Source organism: Pseudophryne corroboree, chromosome 7 (genome assembly GCF_028390025.1).
Source record: "Pseudophryne corroboree isolate aPseCor3 chromosome 7, aPseCor3.hap2, whole genome shotgun sequence".
Classification (NCBI taxonomy): Eukaryota; Metazoa; Chordata; class Amphibia; order Anura; family Myobatrachidae; genus Pseudophryne; species Pseudophryne corroboree.
In genome coordinates, this window is record NC_086450.1 from 170,853,142 (window position 1) to 170,879,187 (window position 26,046).

The following is a 26,046-nucleotide window of genomic DNA, read 5'->3' on the forward strand; positions in this document are numbered from 1 at the left end:
CAGTTACCACCGACTCACAATCTGTGCGAAGACTTCTGGATGAAGTCCTCACTCTCCCGGGTGTAGATCGTGTCTGCTGAGGAAGTCTGCTTCCCAGTTGTCCACTCCCGGAATGAACACTGCTGACAGTGCGCTTACATGATTCTCCACCCAGCGAAGAATTCTGGTGGCTTCCGCCATTGCCACTCTGCTCCTTGTGCCGCCTTGGCGGTTTACATGAGCCACTGCGGTGATGTTGTCTGACTGGATCAGAACTGGTTGGTCGCGAAGTAAGGTCTCCGCTTGACGTAGGGCGTTGTATATGGCCCTTTGCTCCAGGATGTTGATGTGAAGACAAGTCTCTTGACTTGACCAAAGACCCTGGAAATTTCTTCCCTGTGTGACTGCTCCCCAACCTCGGAGGCTTGCGTCCGTGGTCACCAGGACCCAGTCCTGAATGCCGAATCTGCGGCCCTCGAGAAGGTGAGAACTCTGCAGCCACCACAGTAGTGACACCCTGGCCCTAAGGGAACAGGGTGATCAACTGATGCATCTGAAGATGTGACCCGGACAACTTGTCCAGTAGGTCCCATTGGAAAGTCCTCGCATGGAACCTGCCGAAAGGAATGGCCTCATATGACGCCACCATCTTTCCCAGGACTCGAGTGCAGTGATGCACTGACACCTGTTTTGGTTTCAATAGGTTCTTGACCAGAGTCATGAGTTCCTGGGCCTTCTCTATCGGGAGATAAACCCTCTTCTGGTCCGTGTCCAGAATCATGCCCAAGAAGGGTAGACGAGTCGTAGGAGCCAACTGCGACTTCGGAATATTGAGAATCCAGCTGTGTTGCTGTAACACTTTCAGTGAAAGAGATACGCTGTTCAGCAACTGCTCTCTTGATCTCGCTTTTATGAGGAGATCGTCCAAGTACGGGATAATTGTGACACCTTGCTTCCGCAGGAGCACCATCATTTCCGCAATTACCTTGGTGAAAATCCTCGGGGCCGTTGAGAGACCAAACGGCAACGTCTGAAATTGGTAATGACAATCCTGTACCGCAAATCTTAGGTACGCCTGATGAGGTGGATAAATGGGGACATGAAGGTACGCATTCTTTATGTCCAGTGACACCATAAAATCCCCCCCTTCCAGGCTTGCGATAACCGCTCTTAGCGATTTCATCTTGAACTTGAACCTTTTCAGGTATAGGTTCAGAGATTTTAAATTCAATATGGGTCTGACCGAACCGTCCGGTTTCGGGACTACAAACATGGTCGAATAATAACCCCCTCCCTGTTGAAGGAGGGGAACCTTGACCACCACCTGCTGAAGATACAATTTTTGTATTGCGGTTAACACTATTTCCCTCTCTTGGAGGGAAGATGGTAGGGCCGATTTGAAATACCGGCGAGGAGGCACCTCTTCGAATTCCAGCTTGTAACCCTGAGACACAATTTCTATTGCCCAAGGAGTGAACCCACATGTGGCTGAAATTCCGAAGACGTGCCCCCACCGGGTCCGACTCCGCCAGTGGAGCCCCAGCGTCATGCGGTGGATTTTGCAGAGGCCGGTGAGTACTTCTGTTCCTGGGAACTAGCTGTGTTGTGCAGCTTCTTTCCTCTGCCCCTACCTCTGGCAAGAAAGGACGCACCTCAGACTTTCTTGTTTCTTTGTGAACGAAAGGACTGCATTTGATAATGCGGTGCTCTCTTAGGCTGTGAGGGAACATAAGGCAAAAAATTTGACTTTCCAGCTGTAGCTGTGGAGACCAGGTCCGAGAGACCTTCCCCGAACAATTCCTCACCCCTGTAAGGTAAAACCTCCATATGCCTTTTTGAGTCGGCATCACCTGTCCATTGCCGAGTCCACAGGACCCTTCTGGCAGAAAATAAGAATTTACTCACCGGTAATTCTATTTCTCGTAGTCCGTAGTGGATGCTGGGAACTCCGTAAGGACCATGGGGAATAGCGGGCTCCGAAGGAGGCTGGGCACTCTAGAAAGATTTATGACTACCTGGTGTGCACTGGCTCCTCCCACTATGACCCTCCTCCAAGCCTCAGTTAGGACACTGTGCCCGGACGAGCAGACATAATAAGGAAGGATTTAGAATCCCGGGTAAGACTCTTACCAGCCACACCAATCACACCGTACAACACGTGATACTATATCCAGTTTGACAGTATGAAAACAACTGAGCCTCTCAACAGATGGCTCAACAATATCCCTTTAGTTAACAATAACTATTTACAAGTATTGCAGACAATCCGCACTTGGGATGGGCGCCCAGCATCCACTACGGACTACGAGAAATAGAATTACCGGTGAGTAAGTTCTTATTTTCTCTAACGTCCTAGTGGATGCTGGGAACTCCGTAAGGACCATGGGGATTATACCAAAGCTCCCAAACGGGCGGGAGAGTGCGGATGACTCTGTAGCACCGAATGAGAGAACTCCAGGTCCTCCTCAGCCAGGGTATCAAATTTGTAGAATTTTGCAAACGTGTTTGCCCCTGACCAAGTAGCTGCTCGGCAAAGTTGTAAAGCCGAGACCCCTCGGGCAGCCGCCCAAGATGAGCCCACCTTCCTTGCGGAATGGGCATTTACAGATTTTGGCTGTGGTATGCCTGCCACAGAATGTGCAAGCTGAATTGTACTACAAATCCAGCGAGCAATAGACTGCTTAGAAGCAGGAGCACCCAGCTTGTTGGGTGCATACAGGATAAACAGCGAGTCAGAGTTTCTGACTCCAGCCGTCCTGGAAACATATATTTTCAGGGCACTGACAACGTCTAGCAACTTGGAGTCCTCCAATTCACTAGTAGCCGCCGGCACCACAATAGGCTGGTTCAGGTGAAACGCTGACACCACCTTAGGAAGAAATTGGGGACGAGTCCTCAATTCTGCCCTATCCATATGGAAAATCAGATAAGGGCTTTTACATGATAAAGCCGCCAATTCTGACACTCGCCTGGCTGAAGCCAAGGCCAATAACATGACCACTTTCCACGTGAGATATTTTAGATCCACGGTTTTTAGTGGCTCAAACCAAAGTGATTTTAAGAAAACTCAACACCACGTTGAGATCCCAAGGTGCCACAGGGGGCACAAACGGGGGCTGAATATGCAGCACTCCTTTCACAATGCCTTTACTTCAGGTACTGAAGCTAATTCTTTTTGAAAGAAAAATCGACAGAGCCGAGATCTGTACTTTAATGGAGCCTAGACTTAGGCCCATATTCACTCCTGCTTGCAGGAAATGTAGAAATCGACCTAGTGGAAATTCCTCTGTTGGGGCCTTTTTGGCCTCGCACCATGCAACATATTTCCGCCACATGCGGTGATAATGCTTTGCCGTAACATCTTTCCTGGCTTTAATAAGCGCAGGAATTACTTCTTCCGGAATACCCTTTTCCTTCAGGATCCGGCGCTCAATCGCCATGCCGTCAAACGCAGCCGCGGTAAGTCTTGGAACAGACAGGGCCCCTGCTGAAGCAGGTCCTGTCTGAGCGGCAGAGGCCATGGGTCCTCTGATATCATTTTCTGAAGTTCCGGGTACCAAGCCCTTCTTGGCCAATCCGGAACCACGAGTATCGTTCTTACTCCTCGCCATCTTATTATTCTCAGTACCTTTGGTATGAGAGGCAGAGTAGGGAACACATAAACCGACTGGTACACCCACGGTGTCACTAGAGCGTCCACAGCTATCGCCTGAGGGTCCCTTGACCTGGCGCAATATCTCTTTAGCTTTTTGTTGAGGCGGGACGCCATCATGTCCACCTGTGGCCTTTCCCAATGGTTTACCAACAGCAGGAATACTTCTGGATGAAGTCCCCACTCTCCCGGGTGTAGGTTGTGTCTGCTGAGGAAGTCTGCTTCCCAGTTGTCCACTCCCGGAATGAACACTGCTGACAGTGCTAGTACGTGATTTTCCGCCCATCGGAGAATCCTTGTGGCTTCTGCCATTGCCATCCTGCTTCTTGTGCCGCCCTGTCGGGTCACATGGGCGACTGCCGTGATGTTGTCTGACTGTATCAGTACCGGCTGGTTTTGAAGCAGGGGTCTTGCCTGACTTAGGGCATTGTAAATGGCCCTCAGTTCCAGAATTTATATGTAGGGAAGTCTCCTGACTTGACCATAGGCCCTGGAAGTTTCTTCCCTGTGTGACTGCTCCCCAGCCTTGAAGGCTGGCATCCGTGGTCACCAGGACCCAGTCCTGTATGCCGAAACTGCGGCCCTCTAGAAGATGAGCACCCTGCATCCACAACAGTAGAGACACCCTGGTCCTTGGAGACAGGGTTATCATTTGATGCATTTGAAGATGCGATCCCGACCACTTATCTAAGAGGTCTCACTGGAAGGTCCTCGCATGGAACCTGCCGAATGGAATTGCTTCGTATGAAGCCACCATTTTTACTCAGGACTCGTGTGCAACGATGCACCGATACCCTTTTGGTTTTAGGAGGTCTCTGACTAGAGATGACAGCTCCTTGGCTTTCTCCTGCGGGAGAAACACTTTTTTCTGTTCTGTGTCCAAAATTATCCCCAGGAACAGTAAGCGAGTGGAAGGAACCAGCTGTGACTTTGGAATGTTCAGAATCCAGCCATGCTGTTGTAGCACCTCCTGAGATAGTGCTACTCCGACCAGTAACTGCTCCCTGGACCTTGCCTTTATAAGGAGATCGTCCAAGTATGGGATAAATAAAAACTCCCTTTTTTTTTTTTTTTGAAGGAGTATCATCATTTCTGCCATTACCTTGGTAAACACCCTCGGTGCCGTGGACAGTCCAAACGGTAGTGTCTGGAATTGGTAATGGCAATCCTGTACCACAATCTGAGGTACTCCTGGTGAGGAAGGTAAATAGGGACATGCAGGTAAGCATCCTTGATGTCCAGGGATACCATGTAATCCCCCTCGTCCAGGCTTGCAATAACCGCCCTGAGCGATTCCATCTTGAACTTTGTTATGTAAGTGTTCAAGGATTTCCATTTTAAAATGGGTCTCACCGAACCGGCTGGTTTCGGTACCACAAACAGTGTGGAATAGTAACCCCGTCCTTGTTGAAGTAGGGGCACCTTGATTATCACCTGCTGGGAATACAGCTTGTGAATTGCCTCTAGCACAGCCTCCCTGCCTGAGGGAGTTGTCGGCAAGGCAGATTTGAGTAAACGGCGGGGGGGAGACGCCTCGACTTCCAGCTTGTACCCCTGAGATACTACTTGAAGGATCCAGGGATCCACCTGTGAGCGAGCCCACTGATCGCTGAAATTTTTGAAACGGCCCCCCACCGTACCTGGCTACGCCTGTGGAGCCCCCGCGTCATGCGGTGGACTCAGAGGAAGCAGGGGAAGAATTTTGATTCTGGGGACTGGCTGCTGGTGCAGCTTTTTCCCTCTTCCCTCGTTTGACCCGCCTGCTTTTTTGAAGCCGAAAGGACTGTACCTGATAATACAGTGCGTTTCTTAGGCTGTGAGGAAACCTGAGGTAAAATATTTTCATCCCAGCTGTTGCTGTGGATACGAGGTCCCAGAGACCATCCCCAACCAATTCCTCACCCTTATAAGGCTCTATGTGCCTTTTAAAGTCAGCATCACCTGTCCAGTGTCGGGTCTCCAATACCCTCCTGACAGAATGGACATTGCAATAATTCAGGATGCCAGCCGGCAAAATATTCCTCTGTGCATCCCTCATATATAAGACGACGTCTTATGTTCGCAAAATAGTATCCCTGTTTGAAAGGGGTACAGACCACGCTGCAGCAGTCTGCAGGTCTCAGTCTAGTACCTGAGTGTGTAATTACAGACTTCAGGATAGCCTCCTGCTATTTATCAGCAGGTACCTTCAAAGTTGCCGTATCCTAAGACGGCAGTGCCACCTTGACAAACGTGTGAGCGCCTTATCCACCCTAAGGGATATCTCCCAGCGTAACTTATCCTCTGGCGGGAAAGGGTACGCCATCAGTAACTTGTTAGAAATTACCAGTTTCTTATCGGGGAAACCCACGCTTTTTCACACTTCATTCACTCATTTGATGGGGGAACAAAACACTGCCTGCTTTTTCTCCCCACACATAAAACCCTTTGTTTTTAGTGGTACTTGGGTTAATGTCAGAAATGTGTAACACATTTTATATTGCCGGGATCATGTAACGGATGTTCCTAGTGGATTGTGTATATTGATACAACAGAAGTGACAGAAAATAAAATCACAATGCGCTACACACGGTGTAAAATGAATAAAACTGGATACATTCACCAATATCTTTCCTCCTCCACGTTAATGTAAATGGATTTGTTCCTCATGTGCATGTAAGGAAATTAAAAAAGATATGCCATATGGTGAAGTACAGTTTAATAAAAATACATTTAAAAACTCAATTTCCAGCATCAATCATTCACAGAAAGTGCAAGTGCAATAGTGCAATAACAGCAATAATGGGGAATCCTCTGGAGGCTGCAAAATGAACAATTACCGGCAGGATGCAAGGTCATTCGCATAGAATAATCTTGACAGCATAAAAGTCTGTTGGATAGCCCGGGTTCCTTTAGACCATATGTGCAGATGGTTCTCCCGTCTGGTCTTGGACTACAGTGCGTTTCTTAGGCTGTGAGGAAACCTGAGGTAAAATATTTTCATCCCAGCTGTTGCTGTGGATACGAGGTCCCAGAGACCATCCCCAACCAATTCCTCACCCTTATAAGGCTCTATGTGCCTTTTAAAGTCAGCATCACCTGTCCAGTGTCGGGTCTCCAATACCCTCCTGACAGAATGGACATTGCAATAATTCAGGATGCCAGCCGGCAAAATATTCCTCTGTGCATCCCTCATATATAAGACGACGTCTTATGTTCGCAAAATAGTATCCCTGTTTGAAAGGGGTACAGACCACGCTGCAGCAGTCTGCAGGTCTCAGTCTAGTACCTGAGTGTGTAATTACAGACTTCAGGATAGCCTCCTGCTATTTATCAGCAGGTACCTTCAAAGTTGCCGTATCCTAAGACGGCAGTGCCACCTTGACAAACGTGTGAGCGCCTTATCCACCCTAAGGGATATCTCCCAGCGTAACTTATCCTCTGGCGGGAAAGGGTACGCCATCAGTAACTTGTTAGAAATTACCAGTTTCTTATCGGGGAAACCCACGCTTTTTCACACTTCATTCACTCATTTGATGGGGGAACAAAACACTGCCTGCTTTTTCTCCCCACACATAAAACCCTTTGTTTTTAGTGGTACTTGGGTTAATGTCAGAAATGTGTAACACATTTTATATTGCCGGGATCATGTAACGGATGTTCCTAGTGGATTGTGTATATGTCTCAACCTCGTCGACACTGGAGTCAGACTCCGTGTCGACATCTGTGTCTGCCATCTGAGGGAGTGTTGATGGCCTTTGAGACGTCTGGGCAGGCGCGGGCTGAGAAGCCGGCTGTCCCATAGCTGTTACGTCATCCAGCCTTTTATGTAAGGAGTTGACACTGTCGGTTAATACCTTCCACCTATCCATCCACTCTGGTGTCGGCCCACAGGGGCGACATCTCATTTATCGGCATCTGCTCCGCCTCCACATAAGTCTCCTCATCAAACCTGTCGACACAGCCGTACCGACACACCGCACACACACAAGGAATGCTCCAATGAGGACAGGACCCACAAAAGCCCTTTGGGGGGACAGAGTGAGAGTATGCCAGCACACACCAGAGCGCTATATAATGCAGGGACTAACTGAGTTATGTCCCCTATAGCTGCTTTTATATCATTTATACTGCGCCTAAATTTAGTGCCCCCCCTCTCTGTTTTAACCCTGTTCTGTAGTGTAGGCTGCAGGGGAGAGCCAGGGAGCTTCCCTCCAACGGAGCTGTGAGGGAAAAATGGCGCCAGTGTGCTGAGGAGATAGGCTCCGCCCCTTTTTCGCGGCCTTTTCTCCCGCATTTTTATGGAATCTGGCAGGGGTTAATATACATCCATATAGCCCTGGGGGTTATATGTGATGTATTTTTGCCAGCCAAGGTGTTTATATTGCTGCTCAGGGCGCCCCCCCCCAGCGCCTTGCACCCTCAGTGACCGGAGTGTGTGGTGTGCATGAGGAGCAATGGCGCACAGCTGCAGTGCTGTGCGCTACCTTTGTGAAGACTGATGTCTTCTGCCGCCGTTTTTCCGGACCTCTTCTTGCTTCTGGCTCTGTAAGGGGGACGGCGGCGCGGCTCCGGGACCGAACACCAAGGACTGGGCCTGCGGTCGATCCCTCTGGAGCTAATGGTGTCCAGTAGCCTAAGAAGCCCAATCCGGCTGCAAGCAGGCGAGTTCGCTTCTTCTCCCCTTAGTCCCTCACTGCAGTGAGCCTGTTGCCAGCAGGTCTCACTGAAAATAAAAAACCTAAATCTATACTTTCTTTCTAAGGGCTCAGGAGAGCCCCTAGTGTGCATCCAACCTCGGCCGGGCACAAGATCTAACTGAGGCTTGGAGGAGGGTCATAGTGGGAGGAGCCAGTGCACACCAGGTAGTCATAAATCTTTCTAGAGTGCCCAGCCTCCTTCGGAGCCCGCTATTCCCCATGGTCCTTACGGAGTTCCCAGCATCCACTAGGACGTTAGAGAAATCGACATAGCGTTTATTCTAGAACCCAGTAGACTAATGTCTCTTTGAGCATCTCTCATATATAGGACAGCGTCTTTTATATGCCCCAGGGTCAATAATACAGTATCCTTATCTAGGGTATCCAATTCCTCAGATAAGGTATCCGTCCATGCCGCTACAGCACTACACACCCAGGCCGACGCAATTGCCAGTCTTAGTAAGGTACCTGAATGTGTATAAATGGACTTCTGGGTAACCTCCTGTTTGCGGTCAGCAGCATCTTTGAGGGTAGCCGTATCCTGGGACGGCAGGGCTACCTTTTTGGATAAGCGTGTTAAAGCTTTGTCCACCCTAGGGGAGGATTCCCATCGTAGCCTATCCGTTGGCGGGAAAGGATACGCCATAAGAATCCGTTTGGAAATCTGCATTTTCTTATCTGGAGATTCCCAAGCTTTTTCACATAACTCATTCAGTTCGTGTGAGGGGGGAAAAGTTACCTCAGGCTTCTTTCCCTTATACATATACACCCTCGTGTCAGGGACAGGGGTTTCCTCTGTGATGTGCAAAACATCCTTTATTGCTATAATCCTATATCGAAGGGATTTAGCCAATTTTGGCTGTAACTTTGCATCATCGTAATCGACACTGGAGTCAGAATCCATGTCGGTATCTGTGTCAACAATTTGGGATAGTGGGCGCTTATGAGATCCTGACGGTCCCTGCGACAGAGGGTCAGGCACGGGTTGAGACCCTGACTGTCCCAATGCATCAGCCTTGTCAAATCTTTTATGCAAGGAATTAACATTATCATTTAAAACCTTCCACATATCCATCCAATCAGGTGTCGGCGCCGTCGGCAGAGACACCACATTCATTTGCTCCCGGTCCTCTCCCACATAGCCTTCCTCATCAGACATGTCGACACAAGCGTACCGACACACCACACACACACAGGGAATGTCCTTTCTGAAGACAGTTCCCCCACAAGGCCCTTTGGAGAGACAGAGAGAGAGTATGCCAGCACACACCCCAGCGCTATAATATCCCAGGAATAACACAGTAACTTAATGTTAACCCAGTAGCTGCTGTATGTATAGTTTTTGCGCCTAATTATGTGCCCCCCCTCTCTTTTCAACCCTCTTCTACCGTGTATCAGCAGGGGAGAGTCCGGGGAGCTTCCTCTCAGCGGAGCTGTGGAGAAAAAATGGCGCTGGTGAGTGCGGGGCTCATACATATATACAGTGCCCAGCTGTATATATGTGTACTTTTGCCAACATGAGGTCCCAAATGCTGCCCAGGGCGCCCCCCCCCCCCCCCCCCCCCCCCCCCTGCGCCCTGCATCCTTACAGTGACCGGAGTATGTGAGGTGTGTGGAGCAATGGCGCACAGCTGCAGTGTTGTGCGTTACCTCTAGTGAAGATCATGAAGTCTTCTTTTCTTCTCATACTCACCCGGCTTCTATTTTCCGGCTCTGCGAGGGGGACGGCGGCGCGGCTCTGGGACGGACGGCGAGGGTGAGATCCTGCGTACCAATCCCTCTGGAGCTAATGGTGTCCAGTAGCCTAAGAAGCAGGACCTAGCTTCAGAGAGTAGGGCTGCTTCTCTCCCCTCAGTCCCTCGATGCAGGGAGTCTGTTGCCAGCAGAGCTCCCTGAAAATAAAAAACCTAACAAAATACTTTCTATCAGTAAACTCAGGAGAGCTCACTGAAAAGCACCCAGCTCCTCTGGGCACAGTATCAAACTGAGGTCTGGAGGAGGGGCATAGAGGGAGGAGCCAGTGCACACCAGGAACTAAATTCTTTCTTAAAGTGCCCATGTCTCCTGCGGAGCCTGCCTATCTCCATGGTCCTTACGGAGTCCCCAGCATCCTCTAGGACGTTAGAGAAATAGCCAGTAAAAACAAAACCTTAAGAGAAAGCCCCTTAAGGTCCACAGACTCAAGCGGTTCGAATGGAGACTCTTGTAAGGCATCTAGAACAACCAACAAATCCCAAGGAGCCACAGGAGGGACATACATAGGGAGGTTGAATCCGCAAAACACCCTGAGTGAATGTATGAACATCAGGCAGAGTCGCAATTTTTCTGAAACCATATATCGACAAGGCAGAAATATGAACCTTGAGGGAAGTCAAGATCTTGGCAGTACTGAACTTGTATGCATCATAATTCTTAGCCGCACACCAGGTGAAGACCCTATAATAAATCCGAGACAAAGCCGGTTTACGGGCTTTCAACATAGTTTGAATTACCGCCTCAGAAAATTCTTTGGCCATCAGAACTGAAGCTTCAAGAGCCACGCCGTCAAAGCCAGTCGGGCCAGATCATGGTAGACACAAGGGCCCTGAATGAGGAGGTCTGGGCTTTGCGGAAGTAGAAGAGGAAACACTTATCGAGAGAGAACCAATGCCGTCTGGGCCACGCTGGAGCTATCAGAAGCAGTATTCCTCCTTCTTGCTTGAACTTCCTTATTACCCTGGGCAGGAGTGACACCGGAAGGAACACGTATGGCAGCCAAAAGTTCCATGGAATTGCCAGTGCGTCCACGAACGCTGCAGGAGGATCCCTTGTCCTTGCTCCGAAGACCGGAACCTTGTGATTGTGTCAAGATGCCATCAGGTCTACATCTAGTAGGCCCCACTTGTCCACTAGGAGTTTAAATACTTCTGGATGAAGGCTCCATTCTCCGGCGTGTACGTCCTGACGACTGAGGAAGTCCGCTTCCCAGTTGAGGACGCCCGGAATGAACACTGCCGATATGGCTGGCAGATGGTGTCCCGCCCACTGAATTATCCTTGACACTTCCCTCGTTGCCATGCAGCTTCGAGTGCCGCCTTGATGATTTATGTACGCCACTGTGGTGGTGTTGTCTGACTGTACTTGAACAGGCCTGTACTGTACCAGAGGCAGGGCTAGTGTCAATGCATTGAACACTGCCCGCAATTCCAGTATGTTTATCGGGAGGAAAGATTACTCCCTGGTCCACCGACCCTGAAGAGAGTGTTGCTCCAAACACCGCGCCCCAACCTCACAGACTGGCATCCGTCGTCAGAAGGACCCAGCTGGTGATCCAGACGGGACGACCCCTGCTCAATTGCTGATCCTGTAGCCACCAGGTCAGTGACAGGCGAACCTCCGAAGTTAAGTAGATGATGTAAGTCCTAATTCGGTGAGGCAGGCCGTCCCATTTGGAAAGAATCAACCTATGGAGAGGGTGGGAGTGAAATTGAGCGTACTTTACCATGTCAAAAGCCGACACCATTAGGCCCAGTACTTGCATCGCCGAGTGTATCGACACACCTGGGCGAGATAGGAAATGTCTTATTTTGTCCTAAAGTTTCAGGACCTTCTCCGGAGACAAAAATAACTGCTGATCGTGGGTGTCCAACAATGCCCCCAGGTGCACCATGCTCTGAGCAGGGACCAGGGAGGATTTCTTCCAGTTGATGAGCCACCCGTGGGCTTGTAGGAATTGTACCGTCAGTTCAAGATGATGAAGTAGAACCTCTGGTGAGTTCGCCAGGATCAACAAGTCGTCCAGATATGGCAGGTTCCTGATGCCCTGGCGGCGGAGGAGAGCTGTCATGACAGCCATGACCTTGGTGAAAATTCGTGGAGCATTGGTCAGACCAAAAGGTAAGGCCTGGAATTGAAAATGTAGGTTGAGAATAGCAGACCTCAGGTATTGTTGATGCGACACAGCAATAGGAATATTCAGGTAAGCATCCTGTATGTCCAGGGATACCATATAGTCCTTGGGCTCCAAAGCCAGAACAATAGAGCGAAGCGTTTCCATACGGAATTTGGAAACTTTCACAAATTTGTTCAAAGACTTGAGGTTGAGAATGGGCCGAAAGGAACCATTCGGTTTCGGGACTAGGAACAGTGTTGAATAGTACCCCCTGCCTCTCTGAGCCAGAGGCACCGACACTATCACTCCTGTATCCAGGAGAGATTGTACCACCAAATGGAGAGTTTTTGCTTTTACCTGATCCGAAGGGATGTTTGTTGAGCAAAACTGGCGAGGGGGACTTTTCTTGAAAGAGATGGCGTATCCATGAGTAATGACTTCCCTTACCCAGGCATCCGAAGTGGTCTGTAACCACACCTGGGCAAACCGTAGAAGTCGGCCTCCCACCCTGGGATTACCCAGGGGGAGGCCCGCCCAGTCATGCAGCAGGCTTGTCTGTTTTGGAAGCAGGCTGACGGGCAGCCCAGGCACGTTTAGGTTTGGGCTTAGTGGATTTGGAAGTGCGAGCCTGTTTCGGATACGCATGACGCTCTGCTTTACCCGGAGGTCGAAAGGAACGAAAGTAAGTACTCTTAGCCTTCAGAACCGAAGGAGCAGTACTAGGCAGACATGCAGTCTTAGCAGATGCTAAGTCAGCAATGATCTTGCTGAGATCTTCCCCAAAAAGTATGTTTCCCTTAAAAGGGATCACCTCCAAGGTCTTTTTAGAGTCCAGATCAACAGACCAGGACCGCAACCAGAGAATCCTGCAAGCCAGAATGGATGCAGTAGACTCTTTGGCCGCCAGGACACCGGCATCAGATGCCGCCTCCTGAATATAATGAGAGCCTGTTATATTATATGAGAGACACTGTCTAGCATTATCAGGAAAATCAGCAGTAGCTGTGCTTCAACTTCCTGAACCCAGGCCTCAATAGCTTTTGCGGCCCAAGAAGCCGCTATACTGGGCCTATGCACAGCTCCTGCAAGAGTGTAAATAGACTTAAAGCAACCATCCACACTCTTATCCGTCAGTTCCTTCAACGAGGTGACGGTAGTGGAAGGCAGAGCAGAAGACACCACCAGACGCGCGTCTTGCGAATCCATCGGCGGCGGTGTTTCACAATTTTTATTTAACTCTGCAGCGAGGAGATAATGAGCTAGCATCGTTTTAGACAGGGAGAATTTCTTTCCTGGATATTCCCAGGATTCCTGATGTATATCAACTAAGTGGTCAGAATGAGGTAAAACCAATTTAGTAACCTTCTGACGCTTGAATTTATCTGGCTTCTTAGAGGTAGCGGGATGTTCTTCTTCATCATCAATCTGAAGAATCAACCTGATAGCCTCCAATAGGTCAGGAACATCCACTTCTGTCATAGATTCCCCATCAGAAGCATCTGCATCAGTGTCTGAGGGATCAGTACATGCGCCATCTTCATCGGATGAAGTATCAGAAACATGTGTGGATTGTGAGGAAGTAATGGCCCGCTTAGATGACCCCTTGGTCCTAGGCGGGCGAGGATTAGGATTCTGCTTAGTCAAAGACTGATTTAATTGCTGTAACTGCGAGGACAGAGTACCCGCCCATGGCAGATTAACTGCAGGAACAATATGTGGCTGTAATGGCACAGGAGGACCCACAGGTGGCGCAAGTCTAGTAACTAGCGTAGTCAGTAAATTAGAGAAAGCAGCCCAAGGTGGGTTTTTATGTGCCCCCATTGCTGCAGACTGACTGGGGGGTATAGAACCCCCAGCACCTGAACCCTCCACTGCAATTTCCTCTGAAAGATCCATTGCGTCAGCACTGCATGGTGCAGGGTCAGCCATGGATTTACCATCCTTTTTAGCTGACATTATATGAAAGTGTAACCTTAGGGCATAACAGTAAAATATAAGCAGACACAAAAATCCCCTGTATAGTGTGACTGCAGAGCAGAGCACAAACAGAAAAATTAAGAGTTATATGGTGACTGAAACACACAAAAAATACTAAAATAGTATATCCCGTGAAACACTATTTTATATGAGAACCCTGATGCACTTACCCCCTTCAGGGTACAGAATATAGGGATAGCAATATGTGTGAGATACACGGAGTGTAGTCCACACAGCAGCTATTGGCACACACACACAGTCACATGTACAATGCAGAAATTATTACAAACAACAATAAAACTGCACTGGACTAGTAGCAATACTAAGTAACTGTACTACTAAGTAAAGGTATGTATGAATATAGATATAGCAATGCACAGTAAAGACTGGATGTATATTACAGGATACTTGTACTAAATATCCCTGTAGTAATGCACTTGTTCTTAACCAACACTGTGTAAACGACATGTAGAATACTTAAGTGTCCTGTAAATGCACAGCGCTGATGATGCAGGCGGCTTTACAGAGGAGGCATTGTCCAGCAGTCCCAGAGTCAGCGCATCTGTGTGTGTAATGGCACCCAAACGCTGACAGGGAGTGAGGGAGAGATGCAGCTCCAGGGCGGGAACATTTGCAGTAAATGGCGCCTGGGGCTGGGGGAGGGGCTACAGGTCAGAGCCTTATCCCCTTGCTGGACTTCACCACCGGGTACTGCGGGCCTATGTAAAACAGATTATACCTTAATCCGACCGGTGCCCTTGCCCTGGTGGTCTAGTGCGGTCCCTGTATGGGAAAAGTGTCCATGCAGTGCGTGCGGTCCGCCTCCTATAGACCGCGCCGGATCGCGATTTCAGCGGGTCCCACCCGGGGGACCCTCTTACCTCCTCCCTAGACATGCGGCCACGTGATCCAGGAGAGCAGCGGCGAGTGTGTGTGCCCTTGAAGTGACCGGAGCCCTCCGCTGTAAGTACCCGGCAACCAGGGCGCGGGAGTATACAGCGCCGCTAGGGGAGGTGAGGGAGCCGCAGCACGATATGTCAGTATGACATACAGCCCTCCTAGGTCTTCTTTCTTCAATAAAAGCTCTTTTCAGGGCTGCCTAGCGCAGCCCTGCCTGTTAGCTGCCTGCACTGCAGGCACCAACTTACAAACTGAGCTCCAGTGCCTGGAGGCGGGGATATAGAGGAGGCGGCGCTATGCATCCTGGGAACAGTCAAAGCTTTTAGCCTGTTGATGCCTCGGATCAAGATCCAACTCTACACCCCGATGTAATTCCCTGTGGAATCACAGTGCACCCCGCTGCAGAAACTACAATATTCTGACCCGTTCGCTCGCTGCTTTTTATCGCAGCCGAGCGAACGGGTACCCACTGCGCATGCGAAGGCCATAGCTGGGCTGCTATCGCCTCTGCCTGATAGACAGGCAGAGGCGGTCGCTGGGCGGGAGAGGGCGGAACGGCAGTGTTTGGCTGCCGTTTCGTGGGCGCGGTCCACCCAACGCAGGTGTGGCCGGACCGTGCGGGGAGTGGCCCGCAGCGGCTGCGTGACGTCATACGCAGCCGTTGCGGGCCGGGGAGTGACGAGTAGCTCCCGGCCAGCACGCTAAAGCTGCGCAGGTCGGAGCTACTCTGGAAGTGAAAAGGCATCACCGCTGTGCGATGCCTTTGCACTTCTGTGGGGAGGATTAGCCCTGTGCTGGGTGTCCCCACGCATGTCAGTGTGACGATCATCTCGGAATGAGGGCCATGGTTTTGCCCAACTGCTAACAAATTTGCTGCTACGATCAGGTCTGAATTACCCCCAATGGCAACAAAGTTGCAAACTAGTATTAAGGTGCATACACGTGGTGAGATATTGACTATGCGATTTCCCTTGAACTCCCCCAGAGACCAAAAGCACAGATTTTGACTATCTGTACTTTCGATTTTGATTATGTACGATTTTGACTTAGTACCAATTTGACTATACTTTGTACTAGATTGTACACTAGATAGTCAAGATAGACTTGCCTGCACAGTCTATCTAGCCTTGCGATACTGACCCCGCGGGAGTGTGCATTAGGATCGAATCCGTATCGCAAGATGGCTAACACCTTGCTATTTGCACTAACTTTCCTTGCAATTTTGACTATATAGTCAAAATCGAAAGCAAAGATCTCACCGTGTGTACATGGCTTTAGCCTGTGTGAGAACTGCGTCCGAGTCTGAATCATCCTATGAATGGTATCCAGTCTCTAGGTCGACCACACTTAGGTCGACAATGCATAGGTCGACCACTATTGGTCGACAGTAAGTAGGTCGACAGGGTTTCTAGGTCGACATGAGTTTTTCACAAATTTTTTTTTTATATACTTTTTCATACTTCACAATCCACGTGGACTACAACTGGGAAAGGTAACCTGTGCTGAGCACAGCGGTAGGGGGACTAGGTACCTTGCCCGAAGCATGGCGAGCGAAGCGCAGGGTACACGGGGGTACACAGTGCACTAATTGGGGTTCCCGGTCACTATACAGAGAAAACTACAGCAAAAAAAACAAAGCTCATGTCGACCTTCTGTCATGTCGACCTTGTTCATGTCGACCTAGAGACCCTGCCGACCAATAGTTGTCAACCCAAGTGTGGTCGACCCTATGATCAACACCCCCTCTGAATTGCATACAGCTCTGCATCGCCTGTAAATGCATAAAACTGTCTCTGAAGTGTACGCAGAGTGAAAACATGCTAGATACTATCTGCAACGTACTTTTCTCGAGAAAGAATAACACATAGATGGGGACATTCTGGCTGCCTCCTCTGGGAGGAGGCAGCCAGGTCGGCTCAGCAGGGGGCGTGGTGCGGCAAAGGGAGACGTGTAATGGGGAGGAGCAGAGGGCATGGCCGTGAGATCGCGTCATCATGGCCCCAGCCCCCGCTACTCTATGCCGAGATTACTGGTATAATGGGGCAGGTGGTGGGGTCACAGGAACCCCAATTTTCGGGAGAGTAGGTAAGTATGGAATAACACCAGTGGCATAACACGGCTAGCGACAGGCTTCTATGTTATGCGCAGCATCCAGCCTGCGCATATGCAGGCTCCTTCAGTCGATAGGGACCTAGCAATGCCTGGAAAGCTTCACTGAAGCCAGAAAAGCAGCTCTGGGTCCCCATTGCCGGCAACAGCAGTAAACCTAGCTTACAGCTTTTTTGATGAATACTCAAAGGAAGTCATAACCCCTATAACAAGTGCTAAATGGGCTATGCATACTGCGTACACACAAGCACACATATATTTCAGATCAGCACAACACACTTATAAATGCGTAAATTAATATATAGGGCTGCACAGTGGTGATGTATGAAAACATTTTCTACAGTGATGAAGCACACAATGGGCGGGATGTACTAAATAGTGATGAGCGCCTGAAATTTTTCGGGTTTTGTGTTTTGGTTTTGTGTTCGGTTCCGCGGCCGTGTTTTGGGTTCGACCGCGTTTTGGCAAAACCTCACCGAATTTTTTTTGTCGGATTCGGGTGTGTTTTGGATTCGGGTGTTTTTTTCAAAAAAACCCTAAAAAACAGCTTAAATCATAGAATTTGGGGGTCATTTTGATCCCATATTATTATTAACCTCAAAAACCATAATTTCCACTCATTTTCAGTCTATTCTGAATACCTCACACCTCACAATATTATTTTTAGTCCTAAAATTTGCACCGAGGTCGCTGGATGACTAAGCTAAGCGACCCTAGTGGCCGACACAAACACCTGGCCCATCTAGGAGTGGCACTGCAGTGTCACGCAGGATGTCCCTTCCAAAAAACCCTCCCCAAACAGCACATGACGCAAAGAAAAAAAGAGGCGCAATGAGGTAGCTGTGTGAGTAAGATTAGCGACCCTAGTGGCCGACACAAACACCGGGCCCATTTAGGAGTGGCACTGCAGTGTCACGCAGGATGTCCCTTCCAAAAAACCCTCCCCAAACAGCACATGACGCAAAGAAAAAAAGAGGCGCAATGAGGTAGCTGTGTGAGTAAGATTAGCGACCCTAGTGGCCGACACAAACACCGGGCCCATCTAGGAGTGGCACTGCAGTGTCACGTAGGATGTCCCTTCCAAAAAACCCTCCCCAAACAGCACATGACGCAAAGAAAAAAAGAGGCGCAATGAGGTAGCTGTGTGAGTAAGATTAGCGACCGTAGTGGCCGACACAAACACCGGGCCCATTTAGGAGTGGCACTGCAGTGTCACGCAGGATGTCCCTTCCAAAAAACCCTCCCCAAACAGCACATGACGCAAAGAAAAAAAGAGGCGCAATGAGGTAGCTGTGTGAGTAAGATTAGCGACCCTAGTGGCCGACACAAACACCGGGCCCATCTAGGAGTGGCACTGCAGTGTCACGCAGGATGTCCCTTCCAAAAAACCCTCCCCAAACAGCACATGACGCAAAGAAAAAAAGAGGCGCAATGAGGTAGCTGTGTGAGTAAGATTAGCGACCCTAGTGGCCGACACAAACACCGGGCCCATCTAGGAGTGGCACTGCAGTGTCACGCAGGATGTCCCTTCCAAAAAACCCTCCCCAAACAGCACATGACGCAAAGAAAAAAAGAGGCGCAATGAGGTAGCTGTGTGAGTAAGATTAGCGACCGTAGTGGCCGACACAAACACCGGGCCCATTTAGGAGTGGCACTGCAGTGTCACGCAGGATGTCCCTTCCAAAAAACCCTCCCCAAACAGCACATGACGCAAAGAAAAAAAGAGGCGCAATGAGGTAGCTGTGTGAGTAAGATTAGCGACCCTAGTGGCCGACACAAACACCGGGCCCATTTAGGAGTGGCACTGCAGTGTCACGCAGGATGTCCCTTCCAAAAAACCCTCCCCAAACAGCACATGACGCAAAGAAAAATAAAAGAAAAAAGAGGTGCAAGATGGAATTGTCCTTGGGCCCTCCCACCCACCCTTATGTTGTATAAACAAAACAGGACATGCACACTTTAACCAACCCATCATTTCAGTGACAGGGTCTGCCACACGACTGTGACTGATATGACGGGTTGGTTTGGACCCCCCCCAAAAAAAGAAGCACTTAATCTCTCCTTGCACAAACTGGCTCTACAGAGGCAAGATGTCCACCTCATCATCATCCTCCGATATATTACCGTGTACATCCCCCTCCTCACAGATTATCAATTCGTCCCCACTGGAATCCACCATCTCAGCTCCCTGTGTACTTTGTGGAGGCAATTGCTGCTGGTCAATGTCTCCGCGGAGGAATTGATTATAATTCATTTTAATGAACATCATCTTCTCCACATTTTCTGGATGTAACCTCGTACGCCGATTGCTGACAAGGTGAGCGGCGGCACTAAACACTCTTTCGGAGTACACACTTGTGGGAGGGCAACTTAGGTAGAATAAAGCCAGTTTGTGCAAGGGCCTCCAAATTGCCTCTTTTTCCTGCCAGTATAAGTATGGACTGTGTGACGTGCCTACTTGGATGCGGTCACTCATATAATCCTCCACCATTCTTTCAATGGGGAGAGAATCATATGCAGTGACAGTAGACGACATGTCCGTAATCGTTGTCAGGTCCTTCAGTCCGGACCAGATGTCAGCATCAGCAGTCGCTCCAGACTGCCCTGCATCACCGCCAGCGGGTGGGCTCGGAATTCTGAGCCTTTTCCTCGCACCCCCAGTTGCGGGAGAATGTGAAGGAGGAGATGTTGACAGGTCGCGTTCCGCTTGACTTGACAATTTTCTCACCAGCAGGTCTTTCAACCCCAGCAGACTTGTGTCTGCCGGAAAGAGAGATCCAAGGTAGGCTTTAAATCTAGGATCGAGCATGGTGGCCAAAATGTAGTGCTCTGATTTCAACAGATTGACCACCCGTGAATCCTTGTTAAGCGAATTAAGGGCTCCATCCACAAGTCCCACATGCCTAGCGGAATCGCTCCGTGTTAGCTCCTCCTTCAATGTCTCCAGCTTCTTCTGCAAAAGCCTGATGAGGGGAATGACCTGACTCAGGCTGGCAGTGTCTGAACTGACTTCACGTGTGGCAAGTTCAAAGGGCAGCAGAACCTTGCACAACGTTGAAATCATTCTCCACTGCGCTTGAGACAGGTGCATTCCACCTCCTATATCGTGCTCAATTGTATAGGCTTGAATGGCCTTTTGCTGCTCCTCCAACCTCTGAAGCATATAGAGGGTTGAATTCCACCTCGTTACCACTTCTTGCTTCAGATGATGGCAGGGCAGGTTCAGTAGTTTTTGGTGGTGCTCCAGTCTTCTGTACGTGGTGCCTGTACGCCGAAAGTGTCCCGCAATTCTTCTGGCCACCGACAGCATCTCTTGCACGCCCCTGTCGTTTTTTAAATAATTCTGCACCACCAAATTCAAGGTATGTGCAAAACATGGGACGTGCTGGAATTTGCCCATATTTAATGCACACACAATATTGCTGGCGTTGTCCGATGCCACAAATCCACAGGAGAGTCCAATTGGGGTAAGCCATTCCGCGATGATCTTCCTCAGTTGCCGTAAGAGGTTTTCAGCTGTGTGCGTATTCTGGAAAGCGGTGATACAAAGCGTAGCCTGCCTAGGAAAGAGTTGGCGTTTGCGAGATGCTGCTACTGGTGCCGCCGCTGCTGTTCTTGCGGCGGGAGTCCATACATCTACCCAGTGGGCTGTCACAGTCATATAGTCCTGACCCTGCCCTGCTCCACTTGTCCACATGTCCGTGGTTAAGTGGACATTGGGTACAGCTGCATTTTTTAGGACACTGGTGACTCTTTTTCTGAGGTCTGTGTACATTTTCGGTATCGCCTGCCTAGAGAAATGGAACCTAGATGGTATTTGGTACAGGGGACACAGTACCTCCAACAAGTCTCTAGTTGGCTCTGCAGTAATGATGGATACCGGAACCACGTTTCTCACCACCCAGGATGCCAAGGCCTCAGTTATCCGCTTTGCAGTAGGATGACTGCTGTGATATTTCATCTTCCTCGCAAAGGACTGTTGGACAGTCAATTGCTTGGTGGAAGTAGTAAAAGTGGTCTTACGACTTCCCCTCTGGGATGACCATCGACTCCCAGCAGCAACAACAGCAGCGCCAGCAGCAGTAGGCGTTACACGCAAGGATGCATCGGAGGAATCCCAGGCAGGAGAGGAATCATCAGAATTGCCAGTGACATGGCCTGCAGGACTATTGGCATTCCTGGGGAAGGAGGAAATTGACACTGAGGGAGTTGGTGGGGTGGTTTGCGTGAGCTTGGTTACAAGAGGAAGGGATTTACTGGTCAGTGGACTGCTTCCGCTGTCACCCAAAGTTTTTGAACTTGTCACTGACTTATTATGAATGCGCTGCAGGTGACGTATAAGGGAGGATGTTCCGAGGTGGTTAACGTCCTTACCCCTACTTATTACAGCTTGACAAAGGGAACACACGGCTTGACACCTGTTGTCCGCATTTCTGTTGAAATACCTCCACACCGAAGAGCTGATTTTTTTGGTATTTTCACCAGGCATGTCAACGGCCATATTCCTCCCACGGACAACAGGTGTCTCCCCGGGTGCCTGACTTAAACAAACCACCTCACCATCAGAATCCTCCTGGTCAATTTCCTCCCCAGCGCCAGCAACACCCATATCCTCCTCATCCTGGTGTACTTCAACACTGACATCTTCAATCTGACTATCAGGAACTGGACTGCGGGTGCTCCTTCCAGCACTTGCAGGGGGCGTGCAAATGGTGGAAGGCGCATGCTCTTCACGTCCAGTGTTGGGAAGGTCAGGCATCGCAACCGACACAATTGGACTCTCCTTGTGGATTTGGGATTTCGAAGAACGCACAGTTCTTTGCGGTGCTACTGCTTTTGCCAGCTTGAGTCTTTTCATTTTTCTAGCGAGAGGCTGAGTGCCTCCATCCTCATGTGAAGCTGAACCACTAGCCATGAACATAGGCCAGGGCCTCAGCCGTTCCTTGCCACTCCGTGTGGTAAATGGCATATTGGCAAGTTTACGCTTCTCCTCCGACAATTTTATTTTAGGTTTTGGAGTCCTTTTTTTACTGATATTTGGTGTTTTGGATTTGACATGCTCTGTACTATGACATTGGGCATCGGCCTTGGCAGACGACGTTGCTGGCATTTCATCGTCTCGGCCATGACTAGTGGCAGCAGCTTCAGCACGAGGTGGAAGTGGATCTTGATCTTTCCCTAATTTTGGAACCTCAACATTTTTGTTCTCCATATTTTAATAGGCACAACTAAAAGGCACCTCAGGTAAACAATGGAGATGGATGGATACTAGTATACAATTATGGACGGACTGCCGAGTGCCGACACAGAGGTAGCTACAGCCGTGGACTACCGTACTGTACTGTGTCTGCTGCTAATATAGACTGGTTGATAAAGAGATGTAGTAGTATGTATGTATAAAGAAGAAAGAAAAAAAAACCACGGGTAGGTGGTATACAATTATGGACGGACTGCCGAGTGCCGACACAGAGGTAGCTACAGCCGTGAACTACCGTACTGTACTGTGTCTGCTGCTAATATAGACTGGTTGATAAAGAGATGTAGTAGTATGTATGTATAAAGAAGAAAGAAAAAAAAACCACGGGTAGGTGGTATACAATTATGGACGGACTGCCGAGTGCCGACACAGAGGTAGCTACAGCCGTGGACTACCGTACTGTACTGTGTCTGCTGCTAATATAGACTGGTTGATAAAGAGATGTAGTAGTATGTATGTATAAAGAAGAAAGAAAAAAAAACCACGGGTAGGTGGTATACAATTATGGACGGACTGCCGAGTGCCGACACAGAGGTAGCTACAGCCGTGAACTACCGTACTGTACTGTGTCTGCTGCTAATATAGACTGGTTGATAAAGAGATGTAGTAGTATGTATGTATAAAGAAGAAAGAAAAAAAAACCACGGGTAGGTGGTATACAATTATGGACGGACTGCCGAGTGCCGACACAGAGGTAGCTACAGCCGTGGACTACCGTACTGTACTGTGTCTGCTGCTAATATAGACTGGTTGATAAAGAGATGTAGTAGTATGTATGTATAAAGAAGAAAGAAAAAAAAACCTCGGGTAGGTGGTATACAATTATGGACGGACTGCCGAGTGCCGACACAGAGGTAGCTACAGCCGTGAACTACCGTACTGTACTGTGTCTGCTGCTAATATAGACTGGTTGATAAAGAGATGTAGTAGTATGTATGTATAAAGAAGAAAGAAAAAAAAACCTCGGGTAGGTGGTATACAATTATGGACGGACTGCCGAGTGCCGACACAGAGGTAGCTACAGCCGTGAACTACCGTACTGTACTGTGTCTGCTGCTAATATAGACTGGTTGATAAAGAGATGTAGTAGTATGTATGTATAAAGAAGAAAGAAAAAAAAACCACGGGTAGGTGGTATACAATTATGGATGGACTGCCGAGTGCCGACACAGAGGTAGCAACAGCCGTGAACTACCGTACTGTGTCTGCTGCGACTGGATGATAAATAATGATATAAAAAATATATATATATCACTACTGCAGCCGGACAGGTATATATTATATAATGACGGACCTGCTGGACACTGTCTGTCAGCAGAATTAGTTTTTTATAGAATAAAAAAAAAAACACCACACAAGTGAAGTCACACGACGAGTGTTTAACTTTTTCAGGCAATCACAATATAGTATACTACTAACTATACTGGTGGTCAGTGTGGTCAGGTCACTGGTCAGTCACACTGGCAGTGGCACTCCTGCAGCAAAAGTGTGCACTGTTTAATTTTAATATAATATGTACTCCTGGCTCCTGCTATAACCTATAACTGGCACTGCAGTGCTCCCCAGTCTCCCCCACAATTATAAGCTGTGTGAGCTGAGCACAGTCAGATATATATACATAGATGATGCAGCACACTGGGCTGAGCAGTGCACACAGATATGGTATGTGACTGAGTCACTGTGTGTATCGTTTTTTTCAGGCAGAGAACGGATATATTAAATAAAACAAAACTGCACTGTCTGGTGGTCACTGTGGTCAGTCACTAGTAAACTCTGCACTCTCTACACTTCTACAGTACTCCTAAGCTCCAGTAAATCAGGTCAATCTCTCTCTCTCTCTCTTCTAATCTAAATGGAGAGGACGCCAGCCACGTCCTCTCCCTATCAATCTCAATGCACGTGTGAAAATGGCGGCGACGCGCGGCTCCTTATATAGAATCCGAGTCTCGCGAGAATCAGACAGCGTCATGATGACGTTCGGGCGCGCTCGGGTTAACCGAGCAAGGCGGGAGGATCCGAGTCTGCTCGGACCCGTGAAAAAAACCATGAAGTTCGGGCGGGTTCGGATTCAGAGAAACCGAACCCGCTCATCTCTAGTACTAAACAGAAAATGCAGTAAAACCCTGGTTTAACGAATTTTGCGAATGCACTAACTGCTGGCCGCCGGGTTACCGCCGCGGAGGCGAAGCTGGCATTACCCCAGAGAAGCCTATGGGCTTCTCTCCGCAGCACCGGTGTGAGATCTAATTGGATCCCTCCCAGCATGCCCTGCAGCCTCCCCGTCACTCAGTGTATGCGCAGAACGACTCCCGGGTCATAAACATGGAAGTCCAGGGTCAGCTGGAGATCGCAAAGGAGAGGTCTTATCGGAAGAGCTGTCCTTCGCAATACTAATCGCACATGTAAGTGCAAATGCAATTAGCAGCGCTGCGATGGGCGGCGATATTAATTAGTACATCCGCCCAATATGTGAAAAAGCTCATACCAGATAATACAATAGCAGCTTAGGAGAATTCAAACATTAAAATAAGCAATATAATAAGTATATGTACTATACACAGGCACGTAGACAAGTCTTTACATTGCTATTAAACTGTAAAGCCTTTTAGGAAGACAAAGGGGAGAGTAGTACACAGAAGACTAATAAGAAACTATAGTGAAAGTAATGCAGAAAGATTAGAGAGTTTGAGCTGATTTTAGGGCACAAAATTGGGAGTTCGTCTACAAATATAAAATCACTTACCCTATGTAGCTCACACCTACCGTGTACTTAGAGGTTATAGATTTGTGAGGAGGACAAAAGTAAAGTGAACGTGGCAGAAAAATAAGATCTGCTTCTGCTTACTTCCTGATTGCCAGAATAGAAACTAAAAGACCAGAGCAGAGCAGTCTCTTTACTTTCACTTTCTGTTATATCCTGTGTCACACATATTATGTAGTCACAGATGCAGAGCCAAGGAATCTTACAGACACAAGTACTGGGAAAAATCCCTCAGGGGTTATAACATATGATGACCCTGCCTCAGCTGCTTCCATAGGAGACTGCAAACTCCTCCAAAAGCAACATAGCAATTTCAATACATTGTATATAGCCTATAGGCTGACCATACTAGCCTTTTAAACTGGGACACTCACGAATTACACAGGTTCTGTGGCTGATTAAACCAGGTGATATGCAGGCTTGAAGTCAGCCAGCCACAGAACCTGTGTAATTCATGAGTGTCCCAGTTTATTAGGTATCTCTGTGAGTGGGCTTTAGCATACCTCCCAACATTTTAACATTGAGACGCGAAAATACGCGGCACGCAAGCCTGAAAAAGCGTGGCCTATTTGAAAGGGGGCTTGGCCTTGCGGCAGTGCTGCGAACGCTAGTCACGCCCCTGTTTGCCGTCACTGAAGGGGGTATGACCAGCGCTCTGTGAGCTGCTGGCATGCCCCCTATTCCTCCGTCTCCATTGAATAGACACTGTATGCATGCGCACAGCGTCTATTGACCCCGAGTAACAGGAATCTCCCAACTGCCCCCCCACTGCAGGACACTGCGGCCCGCGGGTGGGACAATGCCAAGAAAACGGGACTGTCCCGTGAAAATCGGGACAGTTGGGAGGTAAGTGTTTAGTAT

General features: G+C 48.9%; 1 protein-coding gene across 2 annotated transcripts in view; it reads right to left on the minus strand.

Annotated features, from left to right (window-relative positions):
• The window catches only part of NMI (N-myc and STAT interactor), an 85,592-nt gene extending 60,123 nt beyond the window's left edge, over nucleotides 1-25,469 (minus strand). Inside the window, exon 1 of one of the 2 annotated variants that reach the window (XM_063933755.1) lies at nucleotides 25,188-25,469. The gene's annotated coding sequence lies outside the window, so the exon portion shown is untranslated. Of the gene's footprint in view, nucleotides 1-25,167 lie in introns of both variants that reach the window. The other variant, XM_063933756.1, reaches the window with a different exon arrangement.
• Nucleotides 25,470-26,046: the final 577 nt, after the last annotated feature.